Source organism: Struthio camelus, chromosome 3 (genome assembly GCF_040807025.1).
Source record: "Struthio camelus isolate bStrCam1 chromosome 3, bStrCam1.hap1, whole genome shotgun sequence".
NCBI classification, from domain to species: Eukaryota; Metazoa; Chordata; class Aves; order Struthioniformes; family Struthionidae; genus Struthio; species Struthio camelus.
In genome coordinates, this window is record NC_090944.1 from 42147312 (window position 1) to 42165411 (window position 18100).

An 18100-nucleotide genomic window follows, 5' to 3' on the forward strand; every position below is an offset into this window, starting at 1 on the left:
TCTTTCAGCTCGTTGCAGCAGCACGCGAGTCAAGGTCGGAGCGAGGGGGTCCCAGACTCCCAGCTAGGGTCCTTTCCTCCAGTCGCCCCTTCTTCCTGTTGTACGTTACAGGGTTCTGCTTAGCATGTTGGTGTCTCCTACAAGCAGGACAGTGAGAGGTAGGAAGATTGCAGATGGAAATATTGTTGCCTATATCTCCTGTTTTTGCATGGCTGTGGGAGAAGACTGTTATCCCTTTCATCATAGCAAGTAATTACTCATGAATTAATAGTCTACAGAACTTGGAGAGTTCCCTTGAGTCACCACTTGGGCTAAGTTAGCTGGTTTGTTTCTGGATTTTCATCTCTCTTGGATTCTTTGTTTTCTTTTGAAACTGTCCAGAAAAGAAAGAGATAGAAAGTCTATCATAGTGTCAAGAAAAAACATTCAAGAGCTAGGAAAGGCATCAAGATTATGATAACATGAATTCAATACTTGTATTATTATACAGGAGTTTAAAGGAGCAAGAAAACAATTAATATGTACATTAGCCACTAAAGAAAGCAAATCATTATTAAACATTAGTATTTGCTTTATATTAGTAAATATAAAGCAAATCACTAGCTAAAGGAAACACCAATATATTATTTTAACTTGATCATCACAGGACTCTTATTTGCTTCTTCGATGGATAATAGTTCAAATCATTTCAACTACACTAGTGGAAATAGTGAAATTGCTTCCATGAACTTATCAGTCTTTGACTAACAGAAATTACAAGATGGTTACTGTGTGGCTTATATTGCTATTGCAATAGTGATTTTGAAAAAAAATACAAAGCATAGACTAGTTTTAAAATCCCTATTGCATCTGAACATGAGCTCCTAAAGCAAGCGGTAATTCTTGAGATGGAAATATCTGAATATATATCAGTGGCATATCATCGCTCCTCGGGCACACTGCTTATCAAGCTGATAAAAAGAAAGAAACCCCCAAGTATTAATTAAAATGCCTTACTAACTGACTATGTTTTTTTCTGCATGTGGGAAATTCTGCTGGCCTTTCTGCCAAGTTATCTGTGAACCCTCTTAATTGTGCCAGTGGTGGGTTATCCTGTGAGGCCCAACCATGCATTCTGTATGAGCTCCTACATCCTCCAAGCTGTTAGCAGCTTTGGAGACATTAGAGCACGACTGGACCAAAATGTATATTGCAGCATGCAGGTATGGCCTTTGCTTCCTGCGATTTTGTCTTTAGATACCACTGTAATGAATTCACAATTTTGCATTAATCAGTAAGAGAGAAACAAATATATTTTCAGTTTTTTGGTGTTATAGCGCATACACCATTGAACATGAAATACTTAGAACAATTTCACGGAAAAGACTTAATTTATATTGACATCTTAAAATAGTATCTGAATCTTACTTTCCTAGAGCTCCAGGAACATTGCATCAGCATTGGTTGGGATATTTTAATATAAATTCTGCTAAAAAGCTTCTCATCTTTAAAGAAACAGCAGTGCCTTCTTTATTTTAGGAAAATCCAATTAAAGGGAAAAAAATTAACTTGTGCTTCTTTGTTTTTTATGTTCTGGGTTGTGATAGGCTCCAGAATAAACAACAGCACTTTCTTCTTCCCTATTAAAAGCTTATTTAAGGAGGAAATTATTCTAAATGCCATACACCTGAAGATGAAAAATCTTTTCATTCCATATGGAGAGAGACATTAAATGAATTTTGCTGTTACTTGCCTCCTGTGTTTTCATAAGCAGTGCTTAATGATTTTTTATTTTTACATTTGCACGCATGTGCATGCATAATGTATATTGCACCTTTTTAGGCCTTACTAACTCTATGCAAGCACTTCAAATATCAAAGAGCAATTCTGAAAAAAAAGAGGCTGTTCATGCTGATATGATTCAGTTTTGATAACAAAGAAACTGTTGCACCCCTGTGAAGGAATTTTAACTGATTGATAGTTTTACATGCCTGTCACATATTCTAGGCTAACACTCAGAGCAGGTTAAATGAATTGATTTTATTTGAAAAAGCTATTCAGAATCTATAGTCATTTTTTTTAATTCCCAGCTTTTGAGACAACAGAATTTTACAAATATAATAATCCCTAACTGTGGGGTAAACATTAAGAAGGTTCAGATAATATTATAAACCATAACGATATGGAAGATCTAATTCCAAAGCAGAGAAATCTGCACTATACAGAAGCACCTCTTCTGCTGTCTTCCCTCTTCTAAAATCCTGCTCTTGAGGCCGGAACTCATCATCTGCCAGTAACCCAGAAATGCAAACACAGATCTTTGCCTTTTGCCTGGGAGTGAATAAATTTAATTTGGATGCAATACTATTTCTCTAGTACATTTTTAAGCTAACTTTTATTTTTATAGACAGAGGGAGTAAGGAGGAGACTTAAGACTAGAATTTCTCCAAACAAAGCGTTGCCTTCAGATGAGTGTTGGCTGTGAGAGTCTTGCATAAAGAAATCATTCACACAGGCCCTGGTAAGCTGAAGTTCATTGAAATGACACTGCTACCCATAGCAGCAGTTCTGTCCCACAGGCAAAACATTCTTTCCCCGGCAAAAAGCTATCAAATTCCCACTGACTCCATTTGCTTAAAGACCAATTCATAAGTGCCTTGTTTTTTAATAAGCAGAGATTATGTTTCTGGCACTCTGAGATCCCCAGCCCTGAATAAGGAGAATGTTATTTTCTCTAACAATATAGAGTCAAGGGCAGGTTATTTTCATTTAAAAATTGTCAAAAACACTTTTTTGATAATGAAATATGCTATGGCATGAGTGCTCTGCATGAAAAGATCTCACTGCATCAACTAAAAGCTATGCTTTATGGGTATGACATACGAGGGTCAGAGAAGAGCACCACAGTGCAGTTCTCCTGTACTAGCACTTTGTAGTAGTATTCACTGAGCTTTATGATTTAAAGAGGGAGCTGAGGATGTAAATGCTCCCTCCATTTAATTTTTCCTCTTTTGGATTTATGGTCACAATGAGTGGACCTCACCATTTAGTTTTGCATGGAAAAAATTTAGTTTTTAGTTTTTAACATGGAGTTAAAACATTCAGTAATATAATTTTGCATTTTAACACAATTTTAGGTGCCAGGACCACCTAAATAATAGCACCCAAATAATAAATGAGCAGAGTTATGGGTGCTGGTTTAGTGGCTGGAATTTAAACCTCGGAGTAATAATGGGTAAAAAAAAAAAAAATAAAAATAACTGATTTGAGTGGCTCAGTTTTGTCTACAGTAGAGAAATTATTCAAACATTTACGACAGAAAGTAATCCAGAGAACTCCTAAAAAGCCTCACAGAGTTATAAAAAGCATCAAAGAGTTAGCAAAGGTGTTCAGGTTTGGAAAATCCAAATTAGGTAAAAGTACTGTGAGAAAATCATGAGGGTCTGACAATAGGCAGAGAGGATGAGGAAAGTCGTGCAGGTAAATGCCATTGTCTTTATTTACATTTCTTTTCCTCCTTGAAGCATGCACTGACAGTTTTTAAGCCTTAAAAATTGACTGTGTAGTTTTCTCATGTCTTTAGTTGGATGCATTTAATTCTGTATTATCTAAATTTCTCCCTTTTTAACTTAAGCAGTCTGTAATATTTTCAGAGACACCGATGCCTCTTTAATAATTCATATAAAACTGCTGTGAAGTCTGGTATAAAGTGCAATATTTGGAACCAAGCAGGGAAGTGCTAAATTTTAAGTGTGTGAGTGACCCACTGGCTCCAGGTGTCCTTTCCCATGCCTGTCTACCACTCTTGGGTTAAAAGCTTTCCACATTGTTCGTCTTTGAATATTGTTATATTATAAAGATTTTTAATGTTGCAGATCTTAGCAAACATATTAAAGAATTAGTAACTAATATTTAAATGTATTAAATATGTACAGATAATATGGCATGAAAGTATAGCAAGCCTTCCCTAATCACAGAAAAGTCGATTGATAGCGCAGAGATAGGATTTATTGAAAACCCCATGATATGTAAAGAGTAAAGAAATTCTAGTCTGTGATATTTATATGTGTTGTCAAAGGTTAGTCTGAGAGAATTCACTTCCCATTTCTGATTTTGTCTGTATTAGGTTTACTTAGGGGTGTTATATCTGCAAGGGAAAAGGCTGAATTCTCTTTAAGTGAAAATTCATGTAGGTGCAATGATGCTATGCCTTATACAATTTTGTGTACGTTACACAATAGGTTCCCAGTGTATATTTAGAGGTGTAAACAAGTACTAGCTTACTATTCCGCATTAATACTATAAAAAACAGATGAATCATTTTGATTTGAGCTTAAAAATACACTTATTTTGTTAAATATATTTTAATACCTCCTCCATAGATTTATATTTTTTTCAGCCTTTGAAATATACTACAATAATTAAGATAATACACCTGCTAGGATTGAGTTGTTCTGCTGTGGGCCCCTATTGACATCATCCCACTGAATAGTAAGCGGTTACATTCAGGTGCATTGGTATACTGCCATTAAAATCAATGAATCTGTGTTGCAATCAGTGGAAGAGGAAGTTGGTACAGGTGTGTGGGGTTTTTTTAAACGGTATTAAATAATTTTGGAAAGTGAATTAATTTAATAAGATTGTTCTCAACTGTATCAGCTTTTGTAAAGAGGCTGTTTTCCAAAGTATGACTTTGTCATGTTAGTAGGATCTTTTTCAGTCAAAGTTTGTTTGCCATGTGTTATTCCTGATTTGTCCCTGAGCAGTGGTAAAAATGCATCACACATCTGTGATGGAAGTTATGGAAGCCAGACTACCTTTAAGACGATATGAATATTACGGTCCAATTTTACTCTATCTGCAGACCACGCAAATGCATTTGAAGTCACTGAAGTTTTATATGTTGCAGTTCATGAGAGAATTTGATGATGGATTGTGATAGGACTAAGAGATAAATAGCATATGAATTAAAAGCTGATATTTCCACAGATAATTTTCTTATCATGTCCATACAGCATTTATAGATTTAATGTTCTAACAGTCGTACTAAATCTGTTGACTGTCATTTGCCCTGCAGTTGTTACACTGATGACTGAATTCTCACCTGTCTTCTCCAGCTTTCTTGTTATCTCACCTGGCTGTTGTCCTGTGCCATTTTATTATTGTTATCCATCCTATGTACGTCATTAACTCTCCTTCTCCTCAACGCGCTCTCTACTGAAATCCCTTATAGCCTCAGCGCCACCACTGCTTTCTCTGTCTTCCACCTTTTGCTTTGGAAACCTCATGGAAGATTTTTAAAGATTTTTTAGTTGTAAAACAGCATTTATTTCCTGGATTCACATAAAATATAAAAAAGGTATTTATTATTATTTAAAACATCTACTCACTAAACCAGGTGGTAGGTGCGAGCTAGGAGCAGATGTGTATTAGTAAAGCAGACCATTGGGAGCAGCCTGATGCTGAGGTGATACATTGCCATCCTAATTCTTAAAAACTCAGGAGTTGCACTGACACTTAAGTTAAATGTTGGCCTAACCCGTTCTCCCAGCCGGATTTTCTTCCCATCCACATTTACTGTGTACAAGCATGGCCTCATGCAGCGAGCCCTGAAGCTCCCATGCAGACGAGTGCCCAGGCACCATCAGCATCTCCATCCTGGCCACAAGCTCTTCCCAGCTCAGGTGGGCAGCGCGGCAGTGGCAGGATCAGGTGTTGTCCAGCTGTCCAGCAGCTGGGATCCCTCCTCGGCAGGCACCGGAGAGCATAGGGTTGCAGGGTCTGGCAGCCTTGAGCATACTTTATCTGTGTGGATGTTGCAGCCAAGGGGAGAGATGGACGCGGGGAGGAGGCACAAATGCCAAACTGAGCTCCTCGGACTTTGCGGGCCATGTTCCTCATCGCTGCGTGGGCCGGCACGATGGGGCTGGAGGTGGGCTGGGGATAAAAGCTAAAGTGCCAAATTCTCTTCTCCCGCTCCATTTCCTTAGCAGTTATATAGGAATCAAATTTCCCTTGTTACCATCAAATACTGCATATTTCAAAATGGGGAAAAAAAGCTACTACTCTTTTCTGATATAAATACCTCTGCAGAGACATCCATGATAGGGTCTGGAAAGGCTGAGTTCTGCACATTGCATGATTACCATTAAAGGTTCCTGTAGTTCCCTAAGCTATTAGCTCTTAATAAATTTTACACCATCCAAATTCATAAAAGTCACTGGCATACTTTTTCAGTTCACAAACACAGGTGATTTTTTTGATTCAGTGCATCCTTTCACTTTCACAATAAGTTTTGTCTCCGTTACCCTATAAGGCTTACAGATACACTATTGCATTGCAATAAGCAAGTTTTTCTCGGGAGGAATTGGCTTAAGTATGCTTAGCCACACACTGGAATTGTCAGGGTGGGTCTATGAGATACCCACCCTGATGATGAAATGTGTTCATCATCATTATTTTTAGCAAATTACAGTTTATTAGATGGTTACTCATTATCTCCTTCAAACAGAAAAGATGAGCAATACAAAAAGCTCAAAGAGACATCTGATACTTGTATAAGTAGCTGAGTTCCTTGCTTTTTTATAAACTCAAATCTCCGATGATGTGAATTTAACTAACCACTGTAGCTGCAAATTAATCATGAAAGTATATTGAGTGCCACAAAGCTAGGATCAACATCACAGTGAATGCACTTGCCCTATTCAGTTGTCTAAGTGGTAATTTCTCATTACTCATCTGACAAAAAATGGTGTCTTGTCTTACAACTTAGAAAGAAACGATGGCTTACTGACACCAAAGTGTCCTATAAAACGATACGATGAATGCGCTTCTCGCTAGATCTGCTGATGGAAGTAACGCGTTTACATGTCAACATGCCAGTAACATGTCAATTTGCCAGTGGAGACACAGTGAACCAATATATTCTGCAATAATTATTAAGCAGGAAGCTTTCTGCTTATCTCAGCTGTATTGTGCGGTCATTTCAGAATGCCCTTTCAGTAGCTGGAAACAATTTTAATGGGGGTGGATTTTGCCTAAGTCTTCTTTCACTGCATACAGGTTGTGGTGGAGCTCTTTCCTTTTCCACCATCTGAGTTTATTTAGACTTCTTCAACTATATTATTGTTTAGTGTAACTAATGCCAGATAATATGACACTTCCTTAATTGAGTGCAAGTAGTTCTGTGTTCTTCATGCTTTTATTGTTTTTGGCCAACCACCTACCGCAGACAGTTGTATCTACTGCAAACATCAGCTCAGATAACTGACAAGACCTACAGCATTTCATTAAATTGTTATTGTAAGTTAGCTTCTTGATGCTTTTCATTGGCTTTTTTCTACAGGAAATCATAAGGAGACATTGAATTGAACATTGAACATTTCATTCACTTTCAAATATCTCTGTGTTTTTTGAATACGTACCATAAGGGAAAGGAGTAGGGGAGAAGACTTGTTCATATTTGGAAATTAGCTGTGGGATGCAGTATAAACATTATGCCACGGTGCGACCATTGCAGTTTGTGTTGCCCTCCTATTGAAAGAGTTTTTCTGCTGGAGAAGGACAGTCAAGGGTGAGCAGGGTGACAGTCAAGGGCGGCAAGGGTGAGCAGCTGCATGGGGCAGCCTTTCTCCCCGCGTTTCATGCCAGGCTCCAGTATAGCTGATGGTCTGGACCTGTGTCCCCGCTCAGGGGCTGCCCTCTCCTTACCTTACCTATTTTGATTTGTCCAGACTGCTGACTAAACTTAAAATAAACCTAAAAGAGTTTTTTTCCCTTCCCAGTCTTTTATTTTGCTGCATTGGGAGTCCCAATTGTAGGTAAAGCTATTTGAGAAAAAACAAGTTCACTTCTAAGCAAAAATAAGAGGTCACTTCTGATCTGCCATATGTTGGGAAGAAATCAAGCAGGCACTCGCAGATGAAAACATACCTCAGGTAAACTTTGGGAAATAATGGAACCAGTCAGCTTTTGGATGGATTTTCACTGTAACTTGCAAAAGTGCGGTTATTTGCAGACAAACTTCTGCGTGGTGTAAAGGAGCACGCAGCGTTCCAGCATCTAATGATACCTTTTTTATTTGTACCTCTTCTGAACCGCCACTGCTCTGTACTCCATGACCAAATCTGTAACAGAGTCTTTTAAGGCTCAGCCCTATATATTATAAGCAGCTGGAAAATTTCGCGCACCCACTGAAGGTTCCAACGAATACAAAATACCACAGAACAGATGCCAATAAGAGGTATTTTTAGTGGCTCATGTCACAGTTGCTGTTTGCCTCTGCTGTGATGGTTAATGAGATTTGGATGGCTGGGAGAAATAGCACATACGCCAGGAAAAGCCTGAGAATGCCACTCCATCCCTTAGCATAGGCAGTAAATGTTTATTTGAGGTCTATCTGAAGCTTTACAGCAAATCGTTATATTCTACATTGGTTAAATGGATTACACTGTAGAACTCCATTTCATATATTTATTTCCGTCAGAATCTGGCATGACAGTTTATTGTTTGTTTGCTCAGTAGTATTGGCTGCTAGAGGTAATGTTATTGTAAATAGAGCTTGACTGACTGAACATTTGTTACTAGTTGATAATATCATATACTTATATTTTCTTGGAATTGGATAAGGAATACTTGAAATGCAAGAAGATCTATTGTGTACATTTTCAATTGAAGCTGAACCCGTTTGTTATTGCATAATGGAAAAATTCTAAAAGTGTCATAGGCTGAGTGAAAGAAAATCATTCTTCGTGTGTTGGGGTTTCTTCTTCCCCCTCCCTTCTGTTGCACTTTTTTCTTGCACCGAATGTAGCGTGTTCCAGTCTCAGGAGGAAGTGAGATGGATGCATGTGTAACCAGCTGTGTGTTTGCTCTTCATTATTCACGAAGAGGCATGAGAGGAAGAAATAGAAAGAGAAGGGAATTCAAAGTTATTGGAATGGTTGTTCCTTTCTAGCTCCGAAAAATGCCAACTTAAAAATTCAATGCAAATGACTTATTCGAAAAACTCCTGTATACTCTCTTAACTTGCTTCTCTTTTTATGGTATGCATTCATGTAGGTTGTCTGATGTCTTAGTGTGAGGTGTGTGGAACTTCTTTAGAAATAGGGTTTTTTTTCTCGTGGTTCCTAAAGAACAGACACTGCGCGTGCAATTGGAGAAAGCGCTGGATGGATCTGCTTTCGCTAGGCCAGAGTGAGTGGGGTGAAATGTCGTTGCTAGCCAAATGTAATAACCTGTTTAAAGCCCGACCGCAACCACCCCGCCTCGGCCGGCCCCAGTTGCGGATGTGGCTCTCCAGGACCATCTGACCGAGCTGCCTCGCGTAGGGAGGGGCACAAACACCGCATGAGACATGCTTGTAGGAGAAGGGGAAAAAGGGTAACTTCGGTCCTTTGACTCCCCCCAGTAAATATGTCATGAGCGATCATCTCCCTGCTCAGAGCTGTGAATATGTCTTTTACTGTCTTTTGTGCCTCATAATATTTCAGTTGACTGTTTTTCTGTTACTATCTCTGCTTTCATTCTTCTCCTTTATCCTGTGGCCTTTAAAATATTTTCTGTTTACTACCATCTGTGATATTCAGCGGTTTGGTGCTTTTTTTCTGTATCGTTTATAAAGCTCTAAGATGAAATTTCAGTTCTTCTTGCATGTTCTCAGTGAAATATTCCACAGCAGTGGCTCTCTTACTACAAATGATGTTACAATTCTGGTAATGTTTTCAGAATTTTTAGTCTGCATATTCGTTATCACTGCCAATGTCTTCTCCTTGTTTTGTGGTAGGAATATTAGCTATTATTATGAATGGTTTAGTGCTGCATAAAATGGCATACCTTGAGACTTCTAGTAAACACTGGGAATGACTTTTCTGCCTACAGCAGCCATTGGCCTTCTGTCAGGATCCTGAATTGTTCACAGTTCCTCAGCTGCCAAGTGCTAGCTGTGAAGTAATTAATTTTCTGAGAAATCTGTTCCTGGCCTCATTTAATGAAGATATATTCGCTGGATTTCCGTATCTCTAAAGAATCAGCTTTAAATAAAGGATACAGGTTCTGGTGAATTCTGCTCGGATCCAATTTTACGGACTAATTTAATCATTCAGTTGCATTTTTATTTACCAAAACCAAATATAAACTTTATGAAGAGAGTCACAGAACGACAGGAGTAGAGGAAACAATGAGTTAATTAATTACCACTCTTGCCTTCAAAATTGGTTTTCTTTGAATAAATCCAGCCAAGTCAAGACAAGGAGGAAACATAATGAACACATTTTCTCTTATCAAATATATTCAGTTTTTCTTTTTAAAGGGTGAAATTGGTAATTTTAGTTAACTACTGGCAAATCTGAGGGTTCAATGAACAGAACTGCGGCACAGTGCATTGCCTCAGTGGTCATTTTCATGTCCAACAACCCTTGTCAGGCTGCTTTCAGCGCTGTTCTCTTCTGAGCTTCTTTAGCAGTGCTAGATTTTGAAATAGTCTATGTTTCAGCACTAGAACGTAACTGTGACAATTATGGAGACTTTTGCAGAAATCCCAGTGATCTTTTCCTTTCCCAGAGAAGGACGTTTGAATTTTTGAAAAAGTTTCCTTTTCTGTTTAAAGACAGCCAACCGAAAAAGCAAAACACGTTCATATGTCAAGAAGTATAATACACACAAGCATACAGCCAGGACCACATTTTGACCAAAATTCTCTGCAAGCTGAACCAGAACAGCAAGGCCAGGCTAATTTTCATGACCGAATCCTGTTAATCGTGAAAAGAATATTAACATTGCTTTTAAGTTAGTTTTATTTAAGATTTCCCATCTAAATAAAGTTTGGGAAATGCAGAGAATGCAGTTAAATATAGCAGAGCTTCAGCGTTTTAGTGCCTTTCTTTCTGCAGCAGCAGCTGGCTGCCTTCTTTTTATATTCTTGGGCAAATGTGGGAGAAACTGTTGCCTGCACTGAAAGATTTTTAGTTTGTATGTTTTTTTTTTTTTTCAGCCTGCACAACCGAGGTTTAGTGTCTGCTTGGGATTCTGTGAAGTGAGCCTGTGATTTATCTTCCCTACTAGCAGCAAACTTAAATGTTCTCAGGAAGAGGATTAACAATTTGTATATTGTAAAGGTAGTGCCTTAGAGCCATCATTCTTTAAGAATAAGGAACAGCGGTGGTTGTGTTTATACAGGGCAAAAATTGGTTTGCCTGAATTAGCTTTCAAGGTAACTTTATGAAGTGTAAGGAGAAACAAAAAATGTCGGGATATTAGAAATCTGCAGGAAAATAACAATGCACTCATAAATATTGTAATAGCAGGAGCAGTGCATAGACCATATAAGATAAAAGCCTTTCTTTATATTCAGTGGAAATGCAGCAGCATATATTTCCAGAGAAGGCTCCAGTATCTGTCAGAGGATTTCCTGGTGCAGTTGCATTTTATATACTTTTAGTAGGAACTGAAAACTGTTCTTTGTCATTAGCAACTTGTAAAACAAGTAACAGATGCTTTGGCTGTGTGTGGTTGAAATAGAAGGAGCTTGGGCTGTTTCACTTCGTATCCCCATAGCCCCTGCTGAAATAGTTGTTTTTATTAGGTACTGGCTGATCTGAATAGAATCAAGATAGGTTCTGTATTAAAATCATCTGAGCAATGATTTAAGATAAAAAGAGGTAAATGTGGATTTGTTTAGAGTCAGTGCAGTTTGGAGAAACTGTTTGGAGAAACAATGGACTTTGCATTGAAAAATATTAAGGTAAGGTGATCGGTCACTTGGCTGTGGGGTTTTTGGAATAAAGTTTTTTTTAAAAAAAAGGAAACAAAATCCAAAAATTAAAAATAGCAGCATTCCATGGATAGTGTGTAAATGAATAAGCCTATCAACAGGCATATTTTTAGAGATAAGAATTTATATACGCAATAAACCCTTTCGGTATTTCTTACACAAATTTACCTGTATAGGTGAAAAACAGTTGGAAGGATATCTTTTAGGTGATTTTAATAGGAACGTAAATGTATTTTCCTCTTTTGCCATATTCTATTGAACCTAAAATATATCGCTGTAATTTCAATGGCAAGATCATCCTAGCCCAGCTTCTCCAAATTCTCTTTTTATTACTGATTTCATTTAGTCATTTGGATATCAAAATTTCATTTAGTGAGAAAAGTCTTATTTTTTTAAAAGCTGAAATATTTATGCAAATATGTTGATTTCCTTTCAATTTTCATTTATTATTTTTGGTTTCTTTCTTTTACGGTAACACTACTGATAGCTTGGGTTGGCTACCTTGTGGGGTTTTCTATGGTTCTTTAACGTTTTATAAAATGAAAGCAGTTGCAGAAAATACCAGAACCAAAAATACAGAGTAAAATTAAAAATGTAGTGATGAATAGGGAAGGATATTTTTGATTCTCATTCCGTGTATGGTGACTTATAATTTTTCAGGATTTCTATATTTCCACTTTGCTAGAAGACTCTACTTAATGTTTTAAAAAAAGGTGGAAATGGTTCACAGAGTACCTAAAGTAATGTGCAGTGCTGGCCTGAAGCAGTGAAGTATCAAATGAACTGGTAATATCAGGATGGTGCAGATGTCCATATCATAGAAATCAGTAAAAAGATGAGTAGCTGGGAAGTCTGATGTTTTTGGTTTTATTGCTGTTCCGTCTGGTGAGACTGCAAGAACGCTACCGTGGCAGGACATCGAGGCTCCTTGTTATGGTACAATCATACAACGATATGGCTCTTCTCTTGAGAAAGTTGGTTGTAAAAAGAAAAGACGGGAAGAGTACGATCTGAAGAAAATACTTCTTTTGTATGTCTGTTCTTGGGATAAAAAGCTTAGGGTATAGGTTATCATCCCACTGAATGTCCTGGGGTCTGTATTTAAAATGCAAAGGACTTTTTGATGTAGAAAGTATTGATAACATAGAACAGATCTTTTGCAGCACAGGCTTGAGGTTAACATAGCAAAAAATGGGTGTGCAAAAGCAGTATAAAGAACAGACTTATTTCCAGTGCTTTCGTAGTATCCATTGATTAATCCCGACAAGTTCCATGCTAAGTGAGCATGGCTTCTTTTTTCAAGATTGGTAAATGAATGCAGAAGGACAAAATGGCCACTCTTTCAAAAGCAGTCACTGATAGCTGTTGCGTGATTTAAAGCAGGTTAGACTTGATTCTGGGAAATCGGGATAGTCAGGATTCCCACTGAAGCGCTGCCAAGCTGACGGCTGATGAGTATAGCAATAAATCAAGATAGGCTATCTGGAGTTGGTAGATCTCGTCTTGGTAGTACTGTAGCATCTGGTGGCAGTAGGAATAGGAGAGGTGCTGAAAAGTGCTGTCTTACTGACCTCCTGGGAAGCAGCCTTTTCTGTTTTAACTTTTGAATCTGTCTGCTAAGATGTCAGCGTTATCAGGGCCGTAGGATAAAGAATTTGGAGATACCGCGCTGATGCAGCTTCGAAAGCTGCTTTCGGGAGAATGAGAAGTAGGATGGATAGCTGAGCACCCGTTTCCGATTGCGATTCCGACTTCCCAGTTGATGGAGTGAGAAGGAATCCTAGTCAGAACAGATGACAGGCAAGTTTCTTCTGCTATTTTTGGCGTGGTGTGTTCTGGAGGATAGTCCCCCTTCCGTTGCCACCGGACCCCCACATCTCTGACACTTGGCCGACCACGTGAAGGGACAGTCTTCTGAAGCAGGCTGCTGGAATTATTTAAATTCTAGTAGGCACAGACCTGGAAATTAGACACTGTGATTTGGTATGTGAGCGCAGATTTTGTCTTTCACCCGGGAGGACCTGTAAAGCAATTAAAAGTTACTGCACTGCTGTTTGCATTCAGATTTTGGAGGAGAGGACAGGGATCTGAATGCAAACTGCAGGAAAATCTGATGTGTTTGTGCCTACTCACCTGATTAACACAAAAACTAGTAAAAGAGCTGAGTGGGACCCCGGGGGCATTGCTTGTGCTGGCTGGATGTGTCCCAGGGACCGCGAAGCGGGCTGGAGGAGAGGCGTCTGGGAAAACAGACAGCCAAGCACACAGGCAACCTTAAGGCAGAAACCGTCCTTCCCCGCGCGAGGCAGCTGGCTTCTCTGGATGCAGCTACGGCCTCAGGAAACGGCCTGAAGGAAAGACCCAGGGAGGAAACATCCATCGAGGAAATGGTTGGAGGAAAGAATAGTGAAACGACGATTCCTTACATGCAGCAATGCCTGCTTGCTTATGGGAATGCTAGCAAAGGGCTAGGTGTGCTTCAAGGCTGAGGATCCTCTAGAGTCAGTGTGTGAAAATGCAGTGTAATTTAACGTGTTGATCTTTGCCAGGCAGTTAAATGCAAATGAAGAGCTCTCTAAACTAAATGGAAACTTAATGGGAAGGGAGATTTAAGTACATAATCTTTCACTCTGCCTCATCAGAATAAGAATTTAATTTAATTTGCAAGAAATATGCAAATGGTTTCTCTGTGTTATTCAGATTCCTTCTAATGGGCAGCTAACAAAAAGAAATTGAGAAGATAAAAAAAACTTAAAGGGAAGCTGTTAGATCAGTTAGATGAGTTAGATATAAAATACAGATTTTGCAGATAAAGCTTACAGACTATAAGAATATTTCCATTTTTTAAATAAATAGTGTAGTACCAACTGTGCTCAAAATTGAGCTGATTACAAACTGATTACAAATGAAAGGGATTAACTGTGCTATTTTAAATTATCAAAGACAATTAAAACAAAAATAACAGCCTAAGCAAAAAGTAAGATAAATAAGATTTATAGTTGTTTTAGTTTTCCTAACTAAACATTCGTAACAAAATATTTATTTTAAAATATATTTCATGTAATTGTATTCATTTAGCCAGGCTTGTCTATGCTGGATTTGCTCTGTAGAGCTCGAGCATTTGATAGCATATGTTTATAATTGAAAACCAAAGCATAAGCCAAGACATCTCTATTTTTAAAAACAATAAGCAACTTTTTAGCTAACTCTGCATTCTTTATACTTTTTCAGTAAACTAATCAGAAGTCATTCAAATCAACTGTTTCATGTCATCTTTGGCCTGTCCTGTGTAACACTATTGTAGCTTCTGACTGAAAGGCTGAGCCAAAAATAAGAACTTTCCATCTGTAGACCAGTAATGGTTAGTTGAAACTTGTTTTCTTGTTTGAAAAGAGTTGAAGTAAGGAGCGTTATAATTAGGTTGGTATTTTATTGACTAATAGCAGCATTATATTATGCATACAAGATTTTTGGTGTGCATGAGTCAATAATTTATTTGAGCGTTTGTAAAAGAATTAGTTAAGAAAACAAGTTCTTACAGTATCAATATGCCACGTATGGCATGGATTATACAATGCCTAAATGGTAGGCCTCAAAGTAAATTTTAAATAGCAAATAGTCGTCAGGTGGATGCATGTTTAGTAAAATTCCCCGGGAATCTTGTTTCTACACTATTTAATAGTCTTATCAGTATATAGAAACTGCAGGTGGAAATGAAAACTGAAATAAAGAAAAATAGTGTGAATAAGTGCTGTCTCCTCATTGCACCAGAACTAGCTCAAGGTGCCGGAATCCTTTGCTAATTTATGTTTCAGGTAAGAAATTACTTCAGTTTGTACAGGAAAGTTTTTATGGCACAGATCTACAGAGATGATTCTTAATTCTCCTCTCAAAATGTGATAATTTAGTAATTCTATAGATACTGCAATGTAACAGATCACACTGCACTTACATAGATCTTTTTCAGCCAGTTTTGTTCCCTTCTCTTTTTTGCTGCAGCGCTAGTACTCAAAAGAGATCTTGTAATTTCCCGTTGCAATTTTGGACAAAAATGAAGAACAGAAAGAGTTTCACCTTGCCTTCATATCTCCTGTCTTCTTCCTGGCTTACAGAAAGGAGATGCACATACAGAACGAAGTCTGATACTTGCTGGTGACCAAGTAGTTCTCTGGCAGTCCCATCACACTGTAATTTTCCTAAATTTGATAGGCAGAGAAATCAGGGAGCTTATTTCCTGTGTGTGTCTATTAGTTTGAAAAATGTATTTAAATGTGCCATCATTATCCATGTTTTCCATTTCACTGTATTACTTTTTCCTATATCTCTCATGTTAAGCATCCTAACAATAGGGACTTCGTTGAGTTAGTCTTACTTTTCCAGAACTGTTTTACTAACAAGTAAATATAATGGGAAAGATTTTTCCTTTGCATCTGTCCTCTGTTTAGGACAGGTCTACTATTTCAAAGGTTTTCAGTGAGTAATAAAATGGGAAACGGAATGTTGTTGCTCACACTACTTTTTATGGAAAAAATTCTTCCATGATTTCTTTGTAATTAGCTCTACTTGCAGTTTATGGATAATAGAACTTGACTGCTGGTTTTCTGGTTGATTTTGTAAGAGAATGTGACCTTCTGTTTCAACAGTTAATGGCATTTTTGTGAACAGACAGTTCCATTTAGGAGACTCTCTGCAACACTACCATAAGAGTGGAAAGAGAGGGAGAAAGTTTTCTTTTTAAAGTATATTTAAGAAATCTCAAAGAATACCATCAAGTTATTCTTGGCTTTCAAAATACCCTTTTTTCATTTTCCCCGACCTTTCACTATATTTCTTGAAACTGGACCCACATTTCCTGCTGGCTTTGTCATCTTCCTGGCACACCCAGAGTCCTTCTGAATTAATAGTTAAAGTAAGAATCTAATTGCCCCACTCTCTATGACCCTGTGGAGGAACCTGCCTGTCTCCAGTGACGATAGAAACGCAGTTAGAGAGGTTAGCTTCACTGGGCTGAAGTTTGCTTTTGGAAATCCCCTAGTATGAGTCTGTGCTGACATCTACATATTTAAATCAGACAAACGTGCGTTGAAGCAGATGGTTTGCCACTTACTGAATTTATACATCCAATTATGTATGTGCTAATGAGAAGAATTCACATTCTGTCATTTACTGTTGATTACACAGTTTAAAAGACGGTCCCTTGTTTTAAACTTGATGCTGGGCCACCAGTTATAGCAAAATGAATGTGGTTAGAAAAAAGAGTAAGATGGTGCATGGCAAGCAGAAGGGCAGATCTGCAACCAAAGATGTAGAAGAGAAATGAAGAAAGTAGAGATCAGAAAGGAAAGGAAATGGATTCTGGTGCAACAAGAAGTATGAACTGGAGGGATAGAGTGAGGACATTCAAGAAAGTGAGAAAGGTACTGGCGCCTCGCTCGAGAACTGTTGTAGCAGAATTACAAGTCAGTGTTGATCTTTGCTGTGAAATACCATCCAGCTAGAGGAGAAAATACATGAGTCACATTGCTGCTTGCTCTCCCAGTTACTGTTTCTGGAGGTTTGTAGCAGAGGCTCCAACATGAGATGTTTCTTGCATCCTTTGGAAGATCTGAAATAGGGCCTTTGACTGAGCAAGTTCGGGTTTTTTTTCCTCATTTGGTAAAATAACAGTTCGTATGCTCTGTAACTTGGTACTGGTGTAGGCTGCTCTCATCTGTACTTTAAAGAAATTCAAGGATTAAATAGCTGAATTGCTAGCTCTGGTCTGTGTCCAGTTGCCTAGAAAGACTTCAGTACCAGAGAATGGGAAGGCGATCTTCAGGACACCTATTTTTCAAAAGGACTCCACAGAAGGTCCGTGGAATTACAGATGAGTAAACCTGTTGTCTGTAATTAGTACAGGCAAATTATAAGAAGCTATAACAAAGAGTCAAATTAGTGAATACATGAATAATGTGATGTCCGGGGCAGAGTCAGCACGCCTTTGCAAAGGGGAATTGAGCCCTCTAACCCCTGGTGAATCCGGGGGGCATCCCCAAGCAGGGGAAGGAGAACCGGTTGATGTGACCTACCTCGATCTCAAAAGGCTTTTGTCATGCTCCTTTACCAGAGACTCTTAAACAAAGTTACCGTGGGATAAAACGGAAGTTTCCCACAGAGGAAAACAACTGATTAAAAATTAGGAAACAAAGGCCAGGAATGTACTGTCAGTTTTTACAGTGTAGGTAAATCACCAGTGTGGTCCCACGTATGTCTGTGATGATCAGCATATTTATAAATGTTTTGTAAAGGAATGAGTAAAGAAATCACAAACGGCAGGTTATTTAGTGTAGTAAAAACGAAGGATCCTGCAGA

At 38.3% G+C, this 18100-nt stretch overlaps 1 protein-coding gene across 2 annotated transcripts in view; it reads left to right on the forward strand.

Annotated features, from left to right (window-relative positions):
• Positions 1-18100, forward strand: part of KCNQ5 (potassium voltage-gated channel subfamily Q member 5) — a 304972-nt gene that overhangs the window by 108196 nt on the left and 178676 nt on the right. Inside the window, exon 1 of one of the 2 annotated variants that reach the window (XM_068937552.1) lies at positions 11624-11719. The exons of the other annotated variant lie outside the window; for it this stretch is intronic. The gene's annotated coding sequence lies outside the window, so the exon portion shown is untranslated. Of the gene's footprint in view, positions 1-11623; positions 11720-18100 lie in introns of those variants that run through there. 2 annotated transcript variants of the gene reach the window in all.